This window comes from Pinus tabuliformis, chromosome 2_1, assembly GCF_031772625.1.
Source record: "Pinus tabuliformis cultivar Carrire ecotype Pingquan chromosome 2_1, CPIR1, whole genome shotgun sequence".
NCBI lineage: Eukaryota > Viridiplantae > Streptophyta > Pinopsida > Pinales > Pinaceae > Pinus > Pinus tabuliformis.
Window position 1 is genome coordinate 435,489,363 of NC_142299.1, and position 6,868 is coordinate 435,496,230.

The following is a 6,868-nucleotide window of genomic DNA, read 5'->3' on the forward strand; positions in this document are numbered from 1 at the left end:
AAACATTGGATGGAAGACAAGTCTGTTAGGGCACCACCTTGTGTGGTCTCTTGGGCCAAATGGCTAGCTAGGAATGCTATGCTATTGCAAAACAAAGGAGTCCCAACTTTTCAGGTAACCCACTAAATCAGGTACATAATAATAATAATCTATTTTTATAGTCACAACCTAAACTGTCACCAAATTGATATGGAGGGTTGTGATCAGCTGGTCAGAAAAGAAAAGAAAAACAAACACCAAAAAAACAACCTAGAATAATGGCAGAAGTAAACATTAACAATCCGTTGGCCATAAAATATAGGAACAATGTCCGTTGGCCACGCCTACTGAACAATCTGCATTATTTATTCCGTTGCTTCTCAACTGGGCAGCCCTTAGGATTTGTGTTGCAATTTGCAGTGTTTGCTGGTGCAGTGTTTGAGGTTCTGTAAGATCAATTTTTTAAAATTATCTTTAGCGTTGCCAAGCCTGGCTTCGATGTTGGTTATCATTCCCCTGTTGGATCAACGATATCGTGTTTTCTACATCACCAGTTTGGCTCCCATATATGCTGTGTGGATTTTCTTTGTTCTGTGGAAACATCTGAAAAAACAATCTCCTGTTCATGTTCATGGTAAGGAAGATACCCATGAATTAGACACAGAGTATCTGAAGAATCTCACTAGCCTTCCTACAATTTTCACTTACAAGAATATTGAGACCGCCACAGGGGGGTTTAGAAAAGAGATTGGAAAGGGTGGATTTGGGAAAGTATACGAAGGGAAATTGAGTGATGGTATTCCGGTGGCCGTCAAATGTCTGGGCGACAGGGCAGGACAGGGGCAGAGAGAATTTTGTGCAGAAGTGGCCACCATATCTTCCATCAATCATTCCAATCTTGTGAGTTTGCGTGGTATTTGTGTTGAAGGGCAACATCGAATTCTGGTGTACGAATTCATGGCCAACGGGTCTCTTGATAGATGGTTGTTTGGCTCAGAAAAACAGTTGGATTGGAAAACCAGATATTCGATTGCGGTCGGTACTGCCCGGGGACTTGCTTACCTGCACGAGGATTCGAGGCTTTGCATTCTGCATCTGGACATCAAGCCTCAGAACATTCTGCTGGACGAAAATTTCAAAGCGAAGGTCTCCGATTTCGGCATGGCGAAGTGTATGGACAGAGATATAGAAAGCCGTGTGGTGACTCAAGCGAGAGGGACGCTGGGGTACATGGCGCCCGAGTGGTTTTATGAAGTCGGAATCACTTCCAAGAGCGATGTGTTCAGCTACGGGATGGTGCTTCTGGAAATCATCAGCGGGCGCAAAAACGTGGACAGTTCTCAGGATTCGGAGCACTGGTTTTTCCCTTCTATTGCTTTCAGCAAGGCGAAACAAGGGAAAATGGAAGCATTGTTGGACAGCAGATTGAAATTGGAAAGGACAGAAGATGTGAATGAGGCGTCTAGGTTGATAAAGACGGCACTGTGGTGTATTCAGAGCGATTGGGCACTGAGGCCTTCCATGGGAACAGTGGTGCGAATGTTGGAAGGGGATTTGGATATCATGGATCCTCCATTCCTCTCCACCTTTCCTTTTTCCCCATCTAGGGCTGCCCAGACGCATACCGCTTCACCCGTTGCGACTGGTAGTTTGGACAATTCAGAAACCTAGACCTGCGCGCTGAAGAGTTCCTGGCCTCCGAGCTGCAGAGCGGTAAGCCCAGCACAGCGGAATCGCAGAGCAGAGCGGGAAGTGTTGTGCAAAGCGGAATCGCGCGCTCCAGACCATTTCGATACTCCCCGCATGAATTCCAGCTCGTCGCTGATCGGTCAGGGATGTCAGGCGGCATTCAGATTTTTTTGTCAGGGAATGTCAGCGCTGTCAGGGGAGGGTGGCGGAGAAAGAGGGTGGCGGAGCTAGGAGATGGTGGTGGAGGATGGAGAGTTTACCGGTAGCCGGAGCCGGACGATTTTCCGGCCGGTGCCGGAAAACGGGCCATTCTACAGCCTAGGTAGACTACTCCCATAATCAACCACCTGCGAATATAATAATAGGGAATACCACCTTTCAAAGTGCTAGAAATGGAAAAAGGAACCGGACGTCAAATCCCACGAAAAATATGCCATCTCTCCAGTAAATAGACCTTGAGGTATACGAAGAAGGACGTCGTCAACATATTAAAATTAAATGTATGTCAGTGATACTTAGCATGCCACCTCAATGATCATAAATGATGAGCAAAGAAAATAGAGCACCAACAACCTCCAGCATGTTGTGAATTCCAACTCCAGGCCTAGAGAATGTAGAATAAGGGCCGGTCACAATATGGCATGGAGAAGGATCGAGGGAGGTACACAGTAGAAAAACAACATAAAGAATATATTATGTAGACCGAAACATCAAAAGAGACCTCCGGTAAATGAAAGACTTGTACATTGAGAGATCTATAGGTGGGATGTTCTCACCAACTCGCCATCCAATTTAATACACCATCACCAGAATGACATAAAGCACGATCGATGATACAGACTAATGTTGGAAAATTCAAATTGTCACATATGATCCCGAGACCATGTCAGAAAAATCTCCAATATGTACTACTTTTATTTCGAGCTCCAATATGTACTACTTTTATTTCGAGTTGTCTTTAGTGAGACTTTTTGAAAGTTTTTCTAGTTTAATTTCTCTAAAATCCAACAGGAATTTATTGAAATCACAAACTCTCGATGGGTAACTCCTGCACAAAGGAAGTGCCCTAAGAGCTTTTCAGAGTGTTGAATCCATATATAAAGTCAAAAAAACAGTTAAATAACACAAATCAAGATTTCAACTAAATTTTTCCCACGGAATTCTGACACTAGAAAATCCAAAATAACACACTAAATACAACTCCCTTTTCTTTCCTAATGTTAATTAGACTAGATTATTGACTTAAAAGTACTAAAATATTTATTCTCGTTAAGAACGGTTATTATTTTATCTTCGTGGTAACATAATTTTTTATTTCACCATCATTATTAACTATAACGTATGAGCACACTTAAAATGTCATAATATCTTGCTCCTTCTCCACCGAATTTGATAGATTTGGATTAATTGAAGACTCGAAGTAGATTTAGATTATTGGAAGACCTCTCAACAGATTTTATAGGGTTGGATTATTTGAAGACCTAGCGAAGTTTATTTCGATTATTTCAAACTTCTCAACAATCTTTCAATCTGATTAGACTATGGTTTTGGATTATTTGAATAACCAACAAAGGCAATAATCAAACATTGTTGTTAAACCTTTCTTGTTGAGCCCTTCAAACATTGTTGTTAAACCTTTCTTGTTAAGCCCTTCAATGACTCATATGGACTCAAATTTACCCATCGTTAAACTTTCTGGTTAAGCCCATACAATCCCTAAATTTCATAATTAAAATGAAAATAACATTTGTCAACATGGAATGGAGTTGTCTATGTTGATGCAGGGTATAGACGAGTTAGAATTCATAATCGCAACATAAACGTCAAATCAAATCAAGCTCTTTTTCAACGGAATCTTATCTTCTTAAATCTTCTTCAAATGATTGAATGGTCCAAAATATTTTATTTCTTCAAATTGAATAACTATTATTAAAAAAACTTATTTGGTTTATAGAGGCTTTTTCACCTTTGATTTAATTCCGAAGAAAATATATATATATATATATTATAGGTTTTATGTTTTATAGGTAAGAAAATGAATTAATAATAAATTAATAAACTTATTTGATTTATGCGGTCTCTTCATATTTGATTTATTTTCGAAACGAAAATAGAATTTTTTTTTTTTTTTTTTTTTTTTGTTTCAAAAGGTGGAAAAACCTATCAAACTCAGTTTGTCAAACCAACAGTGAGGACAGCCATCTCTGGCTGCTATCCGCGAAAGTCAGTTGACACATCACTGTTATCAAGGAAAACCACGCCACCTGAAATAACCCGCTGGTGGTCCGTAAGGGAGCAGGCTTTCACTCCTGCCAGATGCCTCTGGGTCTTGGGCCGTTAACCTGTTTCCTTACGTCCGAGGAAGACGAGCTCTTAAATTTCTATTGGAAATTTATTATTTTATTTTCTAGAAATTCTATTTTCTCATTTTCTTCTTTTCTAATTATTGGAAATCTTATTTGATTTATGGAGTTTTGTTCTTATTTAATTTATTTTTAAGAAGAAAAATATTTTTTTGGCTAGCCTTTATTTTCATTTAGTTATTAAAATATATTAATAAATTAATTATTATTATATTTATGGGATTTTTTTGGAATTTTTTGGTTAGGTTTTATTTTTCTTTATGTAAAAAAATGGATTAATAGAAAATTAGGATTTAAACCTATATCTTTCAACACTATTAATAAGTTTTTTTTTGTAGGCTTGGCCGGACTACATCTTCATCATGTCCAATATATCACCTCTAAGGGTTGAAATAATGACTTCACATCAAGGAGTGCCTTAACAAAGCTCCTAATCACAGTGGAGTGTCTTAATAGAGCTCAGGTAAACACTACTAATAAATTATTTCAATTAACTATGATTTAGCTTTTGTGCAAAATAAAAAATATTAATAAAAAATAAATTATATTGGAAATAAATTAAATGAAATATTATTATAAAAAACTTAAATCTTTATAATTAAATACTTACTCCAACTATAGAGTTACAAACAATAAATATGATTCAATGATAGATTTCATGTAAATTTAACATTCAACATTAATAAAATTATTAAATATATTACAAATGATATAATTCTACATATATAATATTTTCATTTCACATGTTTATATAAATTAGATTGATAATAGAATGTGGTTTATGCAATAATAAATGCTAAACAAATTAGAAATGTAGTTTTGTAATATATGTTGCTTTTAAAAGCAAATAGATATTTTTACATAACTTTGAAAATAATTTGAATAAATTGAATAAAGTGAAAAAGAGACAATAAGATAGCCACTCATGAGCATTTGCTACAATAAGAAAATGAGAGTGGCTCATGAGAATGTGAAATAAGCACTCTCAAATATTCCACTTGTGAGCATTCGCTACAATATCAAATATTCCACTCATGAGCGTTAGCTACAATAACAAAATGAGAGTGGCTAACAAGTGTGAAACAAGCACTCTCAATTATTCACTACACAATTTATGTACTTTAAATTAAGCACTCTCAAGTATTCACTACACAATTTATGTACTATAAATTGATAATAAAATGTGCATTAAGAAGAGTGGCTAATGAGTGTGAAATAAGCACTCTCAAGTATTCACTAGACAATTTATGTACTTTAAATTAAGCACTCTCAAGTATTCACTACATAATTTATGTACTTTAAATTGATAATAAAACGTGTTTTATGTAGTGCCATATAAATGTTAAACAAATATATATATATTTTAGAGGAAAATATATTTCTTTTCATGATGTAGAAAACAATTTTAATGTAGTAAGTAGAGATGTGAGATAGCTACTTCTATCTCACTCATGAGCATTCAGTACATATTCACTACAAAATTTAAAGAATTATTGTTTAAAATGCATTCATAAAATTAGGAGTAATAGGATGTTAGAGTTAATTACAGAATTATTGTTTAAAATGCATTCATAAAATTAGGAGTAATAGGATGTTAGAGTTAATTACAGGGATGTATTGTTCTAATCCATTCTTTTATATTAAATTAGTTAATTTTGTTAGTATATAGCATTAATTTGTAGCTACATCATCATTATCTTCTATGTTGATTCCATTGCCATAAAATAAGGCTCTATTATGTGAACATGTGTGTTCCAATTAATAAAAGCTCGAAGTTGCATAGTTATTCTATCTCTCTATATTGTCTTTGTTTATCTTGTTCTGGTATCAAAACCATGAGGAGTTGTGGCATCTGAGAAACAATATTAAAGCACTTTCCATTGGGAGTTGTGCAAGTTGGACTCTTGTAGCCATAGGTTTAGATAATCTATTGCATGCAATATAGAACCAACCACATGCAGCATGTGATATATGCAACTACATGAAATGTTTTTAGAAATCTCATCTAGTGCTTCCTACAACTCCCACATGTGCATGGAGTACTTGGTGATAGTATTATGGTAGTTATTAAGCAACTATCCTCCATGTATACCATTAGGCATTTCCCCACCTTCTCGTCTATATGTAGGAGATTTGTGAGGGAGTCTAGAGTAAATCTTGAAATCAAATCTGATCCCAATTCTGTAGCTCACAGTGAACGATCGACTCTTGAATCTCTATTTCCAGTTCTATCTAATAGGGAAAATAATCGGAAAATAATCAATGAGGGCATTCAGTGAACGATCGACTCTTGAATCTCTATTGCCAATTCTATCTAATGGGGAAAATAATCAATGAAAACATTCATTTCCTCTGCATTAATCAACAAGAATTTGTTGATAAGGGTAATCCTAGGATTCTCATCCCACAAAGAATTTGTGTCACCCTCAAGATCGACCTTGGTGGAGAACTTGTATAAATTGGGAGAAGAGCAGCTTTCAACGCTGGTGCTATATCGCTAATAAACAGAGGTTTTAAATATCAAAGTATACTTAGACATGTTAATCTCTTAGGTTAAAAAATAACAACTGGATCGTCGTTTTGACCCTTTTAATCACTCCATATAAAATAATCAAATTATTAATATATATTATGTATGAAAATATGTCTAACTCTGAAATATTTAGTAAATTTAGTGATTATAATATACATCACGTGCCAGGTTGGTATATGTTAACATCATTGATTCTACTTATAATAAATGGAGGTTAAATAATACCAAAGTTTTTGTAGTTTTTTTACCGGTTAAAAAAATAATTAGTTGTATGAGGAGTATAATGATATGTAAAGGTATAATT

General features: G+C 35.2%; 1 pseudogene; it reads left to right on the forward strand.

The window, feature by feature from the left end:
* The first annotated feature begins 257 nt into the window (after nt 1–257).
* Nucleotides 258–1,934, forward strand: LOC149200771 (G-type lectin S-receptor-like serine/threonine-protein kinase SD2-5 pseudogene; annotated as a pseudogene).
* Nucleotides 1,935–6,868: the final 4,934 nt, after the last annotated feature.